Below are 17,932 nucleotides of genomic sequence, written 5' to 3'. Positions count from 1 at the left end.
TCTGAATCAGGGCCCACCTCCATTAAAATGGAGCGTCCTCCTGGACGCTCGTATAGCTGTGGGTCATCACCCACAGCATATACGAGCGTCCAACAAGCGCGACCATCGGACTTGCGAGTGAAACCCTGTGGTCGGGTTTCTCAACCGCAAGCCCTGGAGTGATTTTGGCTCTATCAGAGCCAAAATCACTCCAACTGACATCACTAGTGATGTCAGTGGGGCCGGCTTCAGACGGTAGGCGTTCCCATAGGAACGCCTCTGTCTGGCAGGCACGCCCCCGGCACGCCCACCATAGGGGGCGTGCTGTCAATCAACATCGACAGCATGCCCCCTTTGATGCGAGACTCCGAGTGAAGGAAAGTCCTTCGCTCGCCGGGTCTCGCGCATGCACACGACGGAGCTTCCTCCGTCATGCGCATGCGCAGTGGGGAACATCAACCCACTTGCGAGCGTACTGCCACTCGCAAGTGGGTCTGAATGACCCCCATAGGCCCCTAAATACAGTAAGGAACAATTTTTCTGTATTACTGTTTGCAATGATTGTATTGTGTTATGTGATGTGATGAACAAATGCTAGAATATTTCTATGATTTTATACAAATGGAGTTTCCCTACCTTACATTAATATGAAGTTATATAAAGAGCTTAATGTCTACATCTGCAAGTGATTTCTACAGATGTGTCCTGCTACATCTTTGCTCCATTCGCCATGTAGCGTGCCATGCTAGTCGCTCCCTGCCATGCCACTGCTTGGCGTTATAGATCGCATCATGCTGCAGAAAGGCGCAATATAACGTACTGAAGTGCTGGAAAAGCCAGAGCATGTAATACAACTTTCTGTCCACCAGATATCGCTTTTCGGAAACTGCACAGCAGTTTAGGAAATCTGTCGTTCAGTACACTATACAGTAGTACTGAACTGCCTTTTGTCATGAATGCAGGATTAAATAAAAATTAAATCATTTACATATCAGCAAGTTCAATATTCTTAAGGAACTCTGCCTAACTCAATACATTGCTCCCAACTTCCCACCACCTGCCATACACTCAATACTGCTATTGATGTAACCCTATGACTACTTATAGGATCTGGATTATATTATTATCTGCAATATATGTGCCTCCACCCAGATGATTAAAGGTTGTCTGGGAAACCTGACTCCACTATATGGGTATTACACTTGTTCTTATGCAATCAGTGTGTATGTACTATCAGTTAGTAAATATGAGAAAGATACAAAGCTTAAAACTGTATAATTGTTACCACCCGACTCCGTTCTTCTTTTCTTTACAGGTGTTCACTTTCCAGTGACTTCTCTGCGCATATAAGCTAGGTAAATATAACTCAACAATAACATAAACTTTTATGTATCTTTATAAATAGTACACTAGATAACTTATACCAGTGATAAACATGCACAATACAATGTCATATGGTATCTATTAATATGGCTATCACCACACAAACATATAGAGTCCTTTTCCTCTTTTCACACCCAATGAATAGGATGTATATAAAGTCCTCCCTTTAAATGTCCCTCCTGTGATTTTCTTATGGGAACAAATAAATATATATATATAAAGTCTCGGTATTGTTCCAATTAACTGCAATACAGTCTCGAATGAATAATTATAAATTCCAAGCAAAACTTGTTCCAGAACCTGTGGGTTCTATAGTAAACTCTTTTCCTGTAACCAATAATTCCCTCCTGTGGTTTGTAGTATAGAGCCAAAGCAGCTGGCTATGTGCTTTTTGAGTACTTCTATAGGTACTGGCTGTTAAGGTATTCTATAGAATACTAGCAGGGGCAGTCCCTAGTTGCAAGGCTGATAGATTTGGTATTTAACTAAATTACTGCAGTCTCAGGGACAAATATCTTAATCAGCTATGCACTCTTTTATAGTTCCTTCCTTGTGTAGCTGTAAACTGGATTATCTCAGTCAGTAATAGTCAGTTTCCTATATAAAGGATTTTCCTCAGTTAAATCCTAATAGGAGTTACAATAGCTTGAATGGCAGACTACTAAATGTGCCTTGCTTTACTTATCCATAAAGCTAGAAAATCCCACTGTACTGCTGTTATAATCGTTGAGTGAGTGTGCAATGATGATCTACTCACAAAGCCGCTTCAGTGCTGTTCTTTTCACCTTAGCCTCTCATTGAGTAGTGATATCAGGCAATCATTTTCCAAATATGGCCAGTGGTGAAAGATTGCTAAACATTGCAGGTCTTCCAGGTGAAAGTACAGTATACAGTACTTGTATTGTTGTTGCATGTGTCTGAACCTTCAGCTGACAACTGGGATAAATCAAGAGTACAAAATAGCCAACAAGAGTATGTATGCTGTATGCAGTGAGTTCAGAAGCAGTGCCTTACCGTGATGAGACCTTGAGCTGACTGATTTCATAGGCAGCCTCCACCCCCACTCTTCTGGAGTTACAAAGACTGGTGTATAGGTAATGCTTAAATGTCTACCAAAACCTGTCCTTTATTATGTTACTGAAAGGTTCATGCTTGCTTTAAGGAGGGGCCCTAGGGGGCACACCAATGTTTGTAATTTGAACAAGCAGCCCACTCCAGTGAGTTCATACCTTAGCCAGTCCCTCAACTCCCACCACAATTCATATAAAGTATACCATTATATAATGAAAAAGAATATACACCATCAGTGTTGCCTCAAGTCATGTGCTTTTCATGCTGAGACTTATAGTCACACCTGGGTCTCAATTTAGGAGCAAAATAAAAACACAACAGCTCAATCATAAAAAGTGTCTCCTTGCACCCATATGCCCCGTATGACCATAGCAAGCCACACACACACACTGATCATTGATGCAGTCCATCATGTCTACTATATGTCACACCTTTTAAGATACTGACCCTATTCACCAGGTGTACTACATGTCGCACCGCTAGTCTATTGTTGCACCAAGGGTGTATCTAGGGGTCTGAGCGCCCCTGGCAAAGTAATGGACTGGCGCCCCCCATCCCCTCATATTTTCTGAATAATTACATTCTGTCCCCCCAGCCATCCCTCTTCTGTGTCCCCAGCCATCCCTCTTCTGTATCCCCAGCCATCCCTCTTCTGTGTCCCCAGCCATTCCCCCTTCTGTATCCCCAGCTATCACTCTTCTGTGTCTCCAGCCACATATTCCTTTGTCATTCAACCCCTGTAGCCCATCCTCCCTCTATGACATCTCACGTCTCCCCCAACCTGCCTCATAACATATTTCTCTATCCCTGTAGTAACACAGTCCCCCTCCTCTATAGTAACATATTTCTCTATCCCTGTAGTAACACAGCCCCCCCCAATAGTAATATGTTTCTCTATCCCTGTAGTGTACAAGTGATTATATTTAGCATAAATATAATCACTTGTACATCACATACTAAAACAAATCATCAAATTCCCATAAATTACAAGCTTCATGACTTACCTTCTTGAAGAAAGCTCCTTCTGGCTGCATCTTCCGGATCGGCTAGCTAGCACTGCACCTCATGCGCCACAGCTTCAGTCCCACGCAGCGCGGCAGGTGTGATGTCACACATGCTGACATACTTTATTGAACAAGGGGACTGAAGGGGACAAGCGGTGGCTGACGCTGACTATCTGCAATCAAACAGGTAGTCAGTGCGGCTTGCAGGTTGGAGCGGGCCCCTCTTTACCCGAGGAGGGCATAGTACGGGCGGCTGGAGCGGGCCCCTCTTCACCCGAGGAGGGCATATTGCGGGCGGCTGGAGCGGGCTCCTCTTCACCCGAGGAGGGCATAGTGTGGGCGGCTGGAGCGGGCCCCTCTTCACCCGAGGAGGGATTAGTGCGGGCGGCTGGAGCGGGCCCCTCTTCACCCGAGGAGGGCATAGTGTGGGCAGCAGGAGCGGGCCCCCTATTCACGCATGGAGGAAGTAGCGCAGGCAGTAGCAGCTGGCTCCCTCTTCAGTCATGTTGTAGCGCAGGCGGCAGACAGTAGGAGCGGGCTCCCACTTTACTCATGGAGGGACTAGGAGTAGCACCAGCGGTAGGAGCGGGCTCCCTCTTCACTTAAGCAGGCAGTAGCAGCCTAGCAGGAGTGTAATCACAGCCTGATTGTACCCCTTGGCCACGGGTGGCACCGCCGGATGGCGCCCCCCCTCGGCTGGCGCCCCTGGCAAGTGCCATCCTGGCCAATGGGTAGATACACCCCTGTGTTGCACCATCAGTTGCACCATCAGTGTTGCCTCAAATCATGTGTTTTCAATACTGAGATTTATAGTTCCACCTGGAACACACACACACACACCACACAGACACACACACATATATATATATATATATATATATATCATTGACCCACTGGTCAGTGAGCTCAGTGAGATTGAATAGAAATGAGCATTGGTGAGGGAAGGTACAAGATGACTGTGCTCCCTAAGGGCTGAAACTGCCACGAAGAGATTGGCAGTGTGTAACACATTCAGGGGAACCGAGAGGGGGGGGGGAGCGGGTACAGATTGCCCGGGCCCGGGCTTCCTGAGGGGCCCATGTCCAGGTGACGCCACCCCCCTCACAGCAGCGCAGCACACAGCTGTAGGCAGCTTCCTCGCCCCCACTCCCCTGGGAGTTGTGATGAATGACTCATGCTGGCTTAGATTTGGGGGGAAGGGCCCCATCCAGCAATACATTGTCTATAGTGATTTAGAGTCTACTGCAGTTTATAGAGATGAAGGGAGGGCGAAAGTGTGGAGCAATGCATAATGTTGAGCAGAGTACTTTAAAAGTATTGAACCTGAAATTATCTCTCTTTAAGAAAACTGCCCATGTGTCTTTAAGTCAGGCGTCTTTACAAGTACCAGCGACAGTATACAGTATGGATGGCCCGTAATGAGTACAATATAATGTCTATAGCAGTTTACAGTAAAATGCAGCTGGGTGGCATAACATAGATATGAAAGGTGGTGGTAAGTCCAAAGCAATGGATTAGGTTTGGCAGAGTACCTTAATACACTGTATCCATGAGCAGAGAAAATAAAGAATAATTGGTGCAGTGACTGTGGCTGTGAGTGGTATATGTTGCCAACATACACCGACAAACTACTCGCATAACCATTCCCCCCCATGATAGGGAAACTTACTTTTGGGATACCCCTCATACTGTATATGATGCACATTGTAGCATTGGCTGGTAAATGTGGATCATGCACTGTTTTAAACTAACAAGCTCTACACATGACTATACATTAGTCCAGCAGACTAGGTTAGTGCATGCAAGGTTTTTTATATATTTTATATTATAGTTCTATATATTTTTTGTTTTTAAATGAGTGATAATAGATAGTGACATACACAGTTACAAAGGCAAATGAAAACTGAAATGCACCATAACATTCTGAATTGAATTGGTTATTTTAATAAAAGAAGCACTCAATGTAATTGTAAAGCAACGTGAGCCATTGCAATAGTTTGTTTTTCACAATACTGAATTTATAAATACTGTAAGTGTTGTGTCACCAAGTTCAAACTGTGATTGGTGGCTGAGACTGGATCACTCATAAATGATGTAAGAACAGGTCTGGATAGCTGCGTAACTCAAAGGAACATTACGCTTTGCTAGCAAAAAATTATTTAAAATTAGCTACGGCATCCTACTCAACATGTACAGACCATTGAAATGGACTCATGTGCTTAAGTAGATCATTAATAAATACATAGAATGCCAAATACATATTGGACATCTGTGTTAGCTCAATAAGCATCATGCAAACTGTTTAATAAGCCTAGGAAAACATTGATTAGAGCACGAAAATCTTGAAAAAAAGATCCCAGAAGCAGAAGCTGAGCAGTCTGAGTGTTCTTAAAGTGGTTTATATGTATTTTATTGGCAATGATTGTCTGGATAGCTGCAATGTATGCTACTGTAATTGTGTTTACATTGTTTAGCAAAAAGAAAATCATGTCAGAATGTCGACATTCAGAATGACGACCTGGACTTTAGGTTGACAACCAATATGTTGACACTCAAAAATGACGACATGGTTTAAATGTTTAACATGTCAACACCATAATGTCGACATATAGGTTTTTTCTATTTTTAGGGTTAGGTTTAGGGTTAGTCTTAGGCATAGGATGAGGGTTATGGTATGGGTCAGGGGTGAGGGTTATGTTTAGCGTTAGAACAGACGGACATTGTTAAAAGCTATTATGGAATTAACCACTTCTCCTATTAAGCTGGCTATACACCTGCATGATTTCGAGCCGATTTTCGACGAGTCATATGATGGATCTTGTGAAAATCGTGTATTTTTTAGTAAGATACGATCCGATGCGCTCCCGCAGCTCCTATAATCGGATCTTATGATCTTATGATCAGATGTGCAGCTTATATGTTCCATCCTATCGTGTGCAGAACGTGCTGTTTATTTTGTTCATGCGATCCATCGTGCGCCAATTCAAGTAATTTCAATGACTGTTTCCCTTTACACTAAAGAGAAAATGTACTAATAATCGAGTTTTGGTGGTTTGATGTTTTTCAGTAACAAACCAATGCTTTTGCAAGTCGGAGATTTACTAATGGCCAATTTGCATGGATATTACATGTCAAACATGATTTTGCATAACAATTTGCGGAATCTCACCATCGAATCAAACATTGTCAGAATAAGATTGACAGCAATGCAAATCACGAAATTACAAATAATCGTCTTTGCAAGTTTGAGCAAACTCGCACCCAAATCACATTGCAATGAACAAAATGAATAAACTTTTATAAAAAATCATGTTTGCATGTCAAAACCATTTTAATTAGCACAATCACAATCAGGATGCTTATAAAAGGTGACCAATCAGATGCAGCACTCTCTGGACCTCATTCAGACCTGATCGCAAGCACTGAGCGATTGCAAGCAGGTCGATGTTTAGGCCCTGCACACGTGCAGCGGCCGCACTGCGCGTGCACAAGCCCCTGAGCGAGAGAGAAATTCTCTTGCTCCGGAGCTCACTACAAAAGGGGCGGCTGTCGATGTTGATCGACAGCTTGCCCCGTTTTGTAGGCATGGCGGGGGGGTGGTTTCACAAATGCAGGCGTTCCTTAAGGAATGCCTGCCGTTTTGTGGGCGGCCCCACTGATGTCAGTGGGGAGCGGTTGCCGAGACCCAACCTTCGGGTCTCGTCGCAAGCCCCAATGGTCGTGATGGTTAAGACCATCGCGACCATCAACCTGGTCGGTCGCTAAAGCTGTGGGTGGTAACCCACAGGTTAGCTAGCGAAGGGGAGGCTGCACTTGATAAGTCAAGCGACCGCCCTCATTCAGAGCGAGCACTCACTTCTCGCGACCGCCTCTGAATGAGGGCCTCTGTGTGCTGTAAACCATGGCTGAGGCAGGCTATTCAGTCCTGTGGACACAGGCACTTTTTTCAAGTGGATTGCACCAGCTGACTGAAAGGGCCCAAGAGCAACAAACTGAACAGATAAACCAGCAAATAGGGGTGCCGCAGAGCCTACATATGCCGAGGTTCTTTCGTGGATGGTTAAACCTCAATGCAGTGTCTGATGATGATGTCATACAGATGTTCTGCCTCAACCGCAACAACTTAACCACTTTTCTGGCATTGTTGCATTTTTCTGACCACACCAGGCAGTGCTTTATCTGATCTGGTTGCAATAATTCGACCAATCAGATAAACAGTGTGGGCAGCTGCAGGAAGAGAATCTCCCCATAGCTGCTGCTCTCAGAGGACCTTCCGGTCTCTCTGCTTCCCTGCAACCTCCCCCAGTGCAGTGGCAAACATAGGATTTTTAAGGGGGGTTTCCATACATTCAGGGAGGGTGAAGGCAAGGAAAATGAGGAACAGTTACAGGGAGAGTTACAGTTAGAGAGTAAGGGCAGGGACAATGAGGGGGAGTTTCAGGGAAGCTGAGGGTAGGGACGCACAACACACACATACCTACACACATATCACTTGTCTTTTCAAGGCCTTTCTAGCTGTCATGGCACTACAAGTTCCAACACATCCAGTTGACAAAGTGTGCTGGGACTTGTAGTCTCATCACAGCTGGATAGACAGTCAGTGATATAGCTGCAAATAGGACCCCCGAACTTCTTACCTTTAAATGTAGAGCTCAAGGTCATGCTATTCCAATGCAGCTGCTGCAGGGTCCAGGATCGCTGTGCTGAGTTTACTGTGTTGGCAGTGGGAAGACCGCCCTGGACCGCTGCAAAGTGGAGCTGAGGAGGATAAGTAGGCACCATGTGATCACTGTGGGTGGCCCGCTCCTGAGTCTGGTTCCCGAATGAGGTCAGTCGGAGGATGCAAGCGGTCGCTCAGAAACTGGGCGGCCACTTGCATCCTGACCGCCTGCCTCTGTTGCGGTCGTTAGGCTGTGGGTTAACACCCACAGCTCTAATGACCGCTCCGGTGATGGTCACGATGGTCAGAGACCATCGCGACCATTGGGGCTTACGACTAGACCCTAGGGTAGGGTCTCCCTTGTCGTAAGCCCCGGAGAGCTTCTGGCTCTGTCAGAGCCAGAAGCTCTCCACTGACATCACTAGTGATGTCAGTGGGGCCGCCCCCAAATGGTTCCCATGGGAACTCCCCCGTTTGGGCTGCCACCCCCCTGGCCCGCCTTCCAAACGGGGCGAGCTGTCAATCAACATCGACAGCTCGCCCCCTTTGGATCGAGACCCGCTACGACCGGCGCTGTTGGTCGTAGCGAGTCTCACGCATGCGCAGGATGGCGCCGGCGCCGTCGTGCGCATGCTCTGTGTGGGGCTATCGACCCGGTCCGAGCGCATCGGCGCCAACGACCGGGTCTGAATGACCCCCACTGACTCATCCACCGCTGCCCCTGGCACTCTGAAAAACCCGCTAGCCTGAGCAGATGACAGCTTCCTGTTTGCGTTCCACAGTGGAATGCAAATCCAGGAACAGCGGCAGCCAGTACAGACATACATAGGAATAGCCTGTGCCGGCAGCCGGTGTTAGCAGGCCCGGCAGGCAATGTCAGCCACCCTGGCAGAGAAGTGCACAGAGATGGAACCAGACAAGGCTGTCTCCATCTCTATAAAGCAATTTTGGTCCATCAGGGGGCTTTCTGGGTACTCAATGTTTGTAGTGTCTGCAGTGCTGCCGATCTCAGATAAATTAACCCCCCACCTCACCCTCTGAAGTGTACTTGGTGCCCGAAGCTACTGTGAAAAGTCACGATGGTTGCGATATTTCCTATGTTCCGATGGTGGTGATCTGATGTTTCCGATGTTTGAAAAAGCCAATTTTTCTTTACAAATATTTAAAAAAACTAACTTTTTTTATAATGAAATTATTTTAGATAAGTTGCAATACATGTTCGTCACCTAATTCACTCATAAAAAGTTGACAATTTGTTTTATAGAAAAAAAAAATGTGTAATTGGTTAATGAATCTGCATGTCCTTGTCCGGTCTACATAAACTGCTGGCTGTTCTGGACTTCTTTGCTACTGGGAACTTTCAGTCAGTGATGGGGAGGTTGGTAGGAATATCGCTAGCCACCTTCTCCCGCTATCTGGGTCAAATCCTAGCCACACTCAAGACCCTCTCCCATACCTATATCTGCTTTCCTAGCCAGGAGTCACAGTGGCTTGATATCAGGGTAGCTTTTTATAGGATCTCAAGCATGCCAAATGTCCTGGGTGCTATATATATATATATATATATATATATATATATGTACACACATTGAGCTGAGACCAACATGAACCCGGGCCCATGTTTATCTAAATCACCACAATAGTCACTCCACCAGAGTGCAGATGGGTTGTGATGCCAACCTAAGAATCATGTGGTCAGCTATCCTGGCTCATGTAATGATTCGTTCATCCTCAGTCATTCATCCCTGCATACTAAGTGCCTGATTCGGCAGCAGACGCAAATGCAATCGCAACTGCAACCACTAATGATTCACAGTTGCTAATATATGCTAATACCTGCCAAATCACAGCCAGTATAAAGACACACATTAATGCCTTCTCATATCCGTCCAATACCGCAGACCAGCGTAAACATTGGCCCTTTTGACGCACATCGAGCGGCCATCTTTCCCTTGTGGCAGTTCTGACCTGTCTCAAAATCAAAATCCTGACATACAAAAAGGTCTCATGCTGCATACGTAGGAAGCTGCAGCTGCTAATTTATGCACGCCCATATTAAACGAAGTGTAAATGGTCCGACACGCCTGCGTTTTTCTAACCACCCCCCATTGCCTCCCCCAAACGCTGACTGCCTGTCACTCACTTTGCAAATGGATCCTCTGTACATGTGTACTCACAGTGCATTTGTGACACGGGCACAGTGCCACTTATATGCCTGCGCAATGGTAAACAATCGCTGAAGCTGCATAAACATGGGCATCGTGTCGGCTGCTGAATCAAACACTAGGCGGAACAAATGCCGGAGGGATTGGAGGGCTAATTGGTAAGAACACATTCCTCTGTACACACCTATAAATGTGGTCATATTAACCTTCAAATGCATTTATTTATTTACCTAATAAAATATATACCAAACCGTCAGCGCTCATCTGTTTCACATGTGTCTATTACACCAAATATAAAAAACACAAGCCCATCTGGTTCTAAATGTTATAGGTGAAACTTCCACAGATCACCAGCAATAATCCCTATATAAAAAAAACCCCCACAAACAATATATTGGTATTGCCTTTTAACTCAAAATATGCAGCACCCTTTTGTGTATTTCTAGGGATAGTCCTCCAAGTGGTGTCTAGACTATACTCCTCCACCATACAGAAATCCTTTTGACTCACATGTATGCTTAGATGTAACATGTGCATTGCAATCCCATAAAGGTATCTTTTAAACCATCACATTGTCACCACAAAAGTGTTTCTCCGGAGAATACCCACATCAAAGAATGCTCACATGTAAGCTTACACAAATGACACCTGATGAAGCATATAAAGGTTTCTTTATATCTCAAACACTGTCACCCCTGGTGTTCTTCTCACAGATCAAATAAATTCCATACTTCAAAAGATGCTTACACAAGGCTTATTTGAAAAAAACTTTATTTCTGCACATCAGGATTTCTTTGTATGGGAGATTATTATACTTTCAGAAGTGCAACCAACTCAATATGCAAAAATACATATGACATATGAAAACTCATTACAAAATCTTTAATAAATAAAATACCAGAGCTGAGTGAAAAAAACTTTGTGTCACAAATCTTTGTAGACATCCAGACATCAGAGGGGTGCAAAGAAAGTCCTTCTAGATGGTAAGAATGGCTCACCTTCTGCTGACCAATGCATTTCAACACCCACTGGCATCTTTTTCAAGGTGCAGTAGCGGGGGCATTTTATGTCTGTATACCGGGAGGGCCGAACTTCCATTTTTATGTCCATTGTCAATAAAGTATATTTGTTTTACAGTTTGTAGCCACCATCTTGCATTCCAGCACTCTGTAGTCGCTGGATGTTCTATCCTGATCCTGGCAGAGTTATAAAAAAAAATATAAAAACATGTAAGCTATATAGACAATTATACATTTTCTGTTATCCACACACACACACATATGTATGTATTTATGTATTTATTTATATATATATATATATATATATTGCAAGACAGATAAGTGTCCCTCTTTGGGTTTAGCAATAAGACATCAACAGTCTAGACATAAAGTCAACGTTTCGAGTTTAATAGCAACTCGTCATCAGGACATGTCCTGATGACGAGTTGGTTGACCTAGCCAGGGGCACAGGAATCGACGTCCCCTCTTGCAAGGGTTTGAGAAAGTTGAGATCGTATATCTGCTTCATATGTCTACTTCCTGGCTGCCTGACATGGTAATTTACTGGTACTACAGGTTCCACTACTTCTTAGGGACCATGCCAATGGGTGAACAACTTGCTCTCTTGTGTCGGTACTAAGACTAAAATTTTGTCCCCTGGACGAAACTTCTGAACTTGCGCAGAAACATCATAGACTCGTTTCTGCCAACTTTGAGCTTCTATAATAATTTCTCACACAATAGAATGCATTTTATACAGTCGTTCATATAGTGTTCTAACAAATTCTACTACATTTGGTTCCTCTGCCTTCTGCTGTTGCTACCCTTCTTCTAAAATGTCCAGAATGCCTTCCAAAAAGAAGCTGCCAAGGGCTGAACCCGGTTGAGGGCTGGGGTACTTCACGTATAGCAAATATGAGGTAAGGGAGTACTTCATCCCATTCCAGTTTAACATCTACAAAAGCTCGGCCGATCATATATTTTAGGGTCCTATTGAACCATTCCACCAACCCATCCATCTGTGGGTTTTTAAACTGAGGTATGCAGATGTACTTTTCCTAACTTCTTACATAGCACTGCCATTACTTGGGACATGAATGAGGTCCCTTGCTCTGTAAGATTTTCTTTAGGGAATCCGAGGCAAGAAAAGAGGAGCATTAATTCTTTGGCACTATAGTAGCTGTTTTGATATTTCCTAAGGGTATCACTTCTGGTTAGTGGGTGGCATAATCCAAGATTACTAAGACATATTGGTTACCCCGCTTTGATATTTCCAGTGGACTAATGAGAACTATTGCAATGCTGTCAAATGGTACCCCAACAATAGAATTTTTTTACTTCAGCCATGAATCCTGGCAAAAAGAATTGGAGCAGAATACTTTCTAGTGTTTTCTCTTCTCTGAGATGACCTCCCCAAAGATGGGTATGAGCGGCTCACAACACTAGTGGTATATGTACCCTGGGCACCAAGAACTACTCAATCTTCTTACATTGCTCCACTTTGACTGTGTATAGTAGATCAGCTTTAATGTTCAAAATATGGAATGCTTTCAAGTTGAGTCACCCCCAAAAAATATATATTATGTCCTACTGACCACATTAAACTAACATGACAAAGTTGTTCATTAGGACATTATTCACTTGGTTTGGGCAGTGCATTCGAGTTGTGGTCATGCAGAGAATGAAGCACCTCTGGAGGAATGATGGAGCACAGTATCTCTTCATATTCCAGCCAGTCCTGCCAAAATGGGAAGCCAGTACCAGTCTGCCTCCGGCGTCATGCCTCTGTAGACATTTTATGATTCAAACAGCACTTTATGTTGCTAAAGCACTTTTTGCACTCATCCACAGTGAGCTTCAGTGTCCATAACAGTTCACCTCATTTTCTGCCAGATGAGGCCTTTCTTGCGACCACTTGTTCTTGAGGCATAGCAGCCAAACAACTGTTCATAATGCCTCATCCTACCTTTCATGAGGGCCACAGTCTCCTCAAACACAAACCACATGTTGCAACCTCTCTTGTGCTTGCCCTTCACCGCAGACCCATCATCATTCTCCAACTCAAACTTCACCAAAGGTTGTTGCACAGACACCTCCTCCACATCAGATTCCAACTTCTCACACCTCCTGCTAACATTTTCCTCTGCCTTCACCACAAAAGAAACTAAACACTGAGAAATAAAATAAAAAATAAACCCCTCTAACACCACCTCACACACATTTGTCACATACCACTGACACTCCCACAAAATGAGTAATGACAAGACAAAAAAAATGAGACAGGACAAAAATAAAGACTTTTAATCCTAACAAGACAACAGAAAAAGTCGACAACTTAGAAAACAAAGGAACAATCAGTCAATCTCAAAGAAAACTCTCCTCTCTGAACACAGTGCACATTCCTGACAACATAAACACCACCAATGCAAGTGTTTCAGCAGTTTGGGGCCATTTTTATAAGGACATGGTGACGACACAGTAGCATGTGTGAATTTGGACCAATTGGAAAATTATATATACAGTATATAGTATATTGTACAACAAGTGGTACAACAATGAGTGTCTGCAGGCAACAGTGAAGCATGGTGAAGGTTCCTTTCAAGTTTGGGGCTGCATTAATGATTAATGGTGTCCTCAATGCTGAGAAATACAGGCAGGTGCTTATCCATCATGCAATACCGTCAGGGAGGCATCTCATTGGCTCCAAATTTATTTAGCAGCAGGACAACGACCCCAAACATACAGCCAATGTCATTATTAACTATCTTCAGCGTAAAGAAGAACAAGCAGTCCCGGAAGTGATGATATGGCCCCCATAGATCCCTGATTTCAACATCATCAAGTCTATCTGTGATTACATGAAGAGACAGAAGGATTTGAGCAAGTCTACATCCATAGAAAATCTGTGGTTACTTCTCCAAGATGTTTAAAACACCTCCCTGCTTAGTTCCTTCAAAAACTGTGTGCAAGTGTACCTAGAAGAATTGATGCTGTTTTAAAGGCAAGGGATGGTCAAACCAAATATTGATTTAGAGAGAGAGAAAAAGAAAGAGAGAGAGAGAGAGTAGATGAAGAAGGCGGCACCTTGAGGTTTGAAAGCTGTAATGTTTAATTTGCCAATGTTTCACAGAACGTATACTTTTCCTCAGGACACACGCATCCATATATATATATATATATATATATAAATACAGCAGCACTCTGTAATAATGAACACAGGGCACTGCTTAGTGAACCAACGTTTCAATGCCTCCAATCACGCATTTTTGTCAGGGTGTAAGTAATATAAAGTGAAAAATGCTTGCCTAAATACTTGTGAGACTGTCCATGTCTCTGCCTGCCGTCACCCCCGGCGCTTGTAAATGACGGCATGAGGATACGTGTGCGGGGGCATGGAGAGACCACATCACAACATGTGATAAAGTCAACCTATAGCAATGGAACACATGATTACTATGGTGACAACCAACACAGTGTGCAAACAAACAAACAAACATACACAAGCAAATGACTGTTGACTAAAAAAGGAAAAATATTAAATACTGTCAATCTCATTCTATAAATGCATCGATGATGCTAAAGGCTATAAACACAAGATAAAGAGGAACAATGATGTAATAACACAATGGAATAATTAAAAAACAAATATATATATATATATATATATATGCAAAAAAATGTAATACTATAAAAATTACTGAGAAAATCTACAAAAAACAGGATAACCCCAAGTTCTTGTTCAGCCCCCTTGGGGCCAGAGTATCCAATCAAAAAATCCATTGCGGTTCTGCTTTAAGTAACATGGCCGACCAATCACCACCACGTAAAGGTGCTGGGTCATATTCGATGATATGATACCTCAAAGTGGCTAAACCATGTTTAGCTTTGCAAAAATGATGAGCGACAGGTTGGTCACTAGATCCTATGGCCAGGGCTGATTTGATGTAGGATTGATGGGCTGCCATGCGCTCCTTAAACTTCCTCTCTGTTTTGCCAACATAGTGACGGCCACATCGGCAACTGATGAGATAGACAATACATTTTGTTGTACATGTTACTCGCTGCTGGATCTTGAACTTCTTTTCTGAATAGGGATGAAAGAAAGTATCTCCAACACCCATGTAAGTGCAAGTAGCACAATTGATGCACTTAAAGCAACCAGGACGTTGAAAACCCAGAAATTGTGTGCTGATGTTTTGAACTGTGGTGCGGAAGACATCATTCTTCACTAAGAAATCTTTTAAATCCTTACCCCTTTGATAAGCTGTCATAATTTTTTTATTTTGCAATGTTTGAAGGTTGGGATCTGTGCAAATGACTGGCCATAGTGCTTTTGTGACTTTATTAATGTGTGAACTGGCATTGTTATAAGTGTTCACCCATATAAAATTATTAGATTCTTTAGATGGAGAGTGTCCATTTAATAAGTCGTGTCTAGAAAGTCTGAGCACTTTTTGTTTTACGGCTGTTAGGTGTTGTAAATCATAACCTTGTGCGCTGAATTTTGCAACCATCTTGGTTAAAGCCTCATCCACCTTAGATGGATCGCTAGTTATCCTACGTATTCGCAACATTTGCGAATACGGTAAGCCATATTTTAGCAGAGTAGGGTGATGGCTGGACGCCAAAAGTAGGTTGTTTCTGTCTGTAGACTTGGTATAGAGCGAGGTGGTGAAGTTACCGTTGTTAATTTCGAAAAGGACATCGAGATAATGAACACTCTGTAAATCAGCAGTTTTGCAGGGGAGTCAGCTTTATTGTGAACATCTATAAATGTGGAAAAAGATGACAAAGAATTGGTCCACACCAACAGCAAATCATCAACATAGCGTGTATACATTAATATATATATATATATATATATATATTACAACTAGAAGAGGGCAAAGTGCATGTTCTTGCATTTCACGTCAATGCATATTTTTGCAAAACCACCCTCAATTGTTTTAGTTTTGATATTGGATTTGTGTTTCTTTTTATTTCTTTTAAATGAGAAAAGTTTTTTTAAAAACAGCTAAAATCAAGTAAGTTTTTCAATTCAAAACCAGAAATTGGGATTTAAAATCCAAATTCCAAACTGCAGGAAGATCAGAACCATGATTCGGATCTGTCCGGATCTCCTCAGGACATAAGGACCGCAGGTCGGATTCACAAAATTTGTGTGAATTTGGATTTCTGGAGAACCGAACTGCACATCTCTAAAAATTACCCTCGTTATAAGTGTATTGTATAAGTGTATTGTGTTTCCTCACCTGTTTGTTAGTAAATCTTGGGAAAACATTGATGGTGCTTTGATGTACCATTGTACAGTATCCTAAAGTCTGGATTCTCTGAGGGTGGGAAAATGTAAAAAAAGGAAAAAAAAAAAAGGCAAATCTGACACTTAATAAATATACCGTAACATGAAAATACGCCTGCATCACATGATTGTCAAAAATGGTACACCTCATTATTTTTAAGATCATAATATAGCCACCACTAACATGTTTCCCCAATAAATAACAGGGGAAATATTATTGTGTTATATGTATGTTATCACTGATTCCTGTACTTCATTGACCCTTTAGAAGAAAACATAATAAAAGGTCTCTGATAAAGTGAGATAGTTATCTCTTTCAGATATAAGATAATTTCTGAAAATTGCAGATGTAGTATATCCCTCTTGATCATACAGACTATAAAACAAAAAAGGTACCCAGCGCTAACAGTGGTGTATATGGATAAAGTGTCAAAATTTGCTGCACACCTATACGAGAGGCTTCGCCAAGCTTCTCACAAAGAAAGATACAACCAAAAATGTATAAGGTGGCTCTAAACGACACAACACATTCAGATAATAAAATATCCTATTTTAATCACGATATCACAGTAAGTAAAATACAATCTAAAAATAACATTAGGCCATATCTATATAAAAGAGGAAAAAAATTCCTCACTATGACTCAAATGTACTGAATTGGCACAAAATCCTATGTAATAAGACACTAATGTGTCCACATTCTAATAAATGTGTACAAGAAAATAAAACAACAATGTGTCACATAAAAAGCTACAATACAATGTTGCAGTAGTGGTAGTGCACAGATGTTTTTAAAGTTCCAATAACGTGGATTTAGAAATGCATTGTGCATATATATTCAGTGTATCATTGGAATTCCATATACTCACAGTCCTGGGAAAAAGAGAAAAATATATATGATAGGAGGCACCTCTTTATGGCTGATATTAAAGAAGTAGGTGTGCTACTGTATCCGTGTAATCTGCTGAGCAGATACTTTAATAGATATTAGGTATCAGTCCCAATGTACTCCAGCAGTGTGCCAAGTCGTGGGCACTGTATGTGCAGTGCTGGCTCTGTGCTGCGGAGCACAGTAAGTTTCAATAATATGCCAATGTCTGTAGCAGATGTTAAAGTAAAGTCCGTGGCAGAACTTACTCACAGTCACACATGGGACAGAGGCACAATAACCAGTGCGGGTCATCTCTGTCTCCACTCCTAGCCGCAGGGACGCACCGCCTCCAATGCAGCCGTGCATGGCAATCAGCGCCCAGGTGGAATAGGGCACTAGCTGAGACAGTCCCAAAGGAGTAGCACCTCCGTAGCTCAGTGTATGGCATAAGGCAAATGGTTTCCCAGGTTTGTAGAGTAGCTTAATAACAGGCTCCTTCTGT

Source organism: Taudactylus pleione, unplaced genomic scaffold, assembly GCF_031769625.1.
Source record: "Taudactylus pleione unplaced genomic scaffold, aTauple2 ptg000154l, whole genome shotgun sequence".
Classification (NCBI taxonomy): domain Eukaryota; kingdom Metazoa; phylum Chordata; class Amphibia; order Anura; family Myobatrachidae; genus Taudactylus; species Taudactylus pleione.
This window is presented reverse-complemented; position numbering follows the sequence as displayed.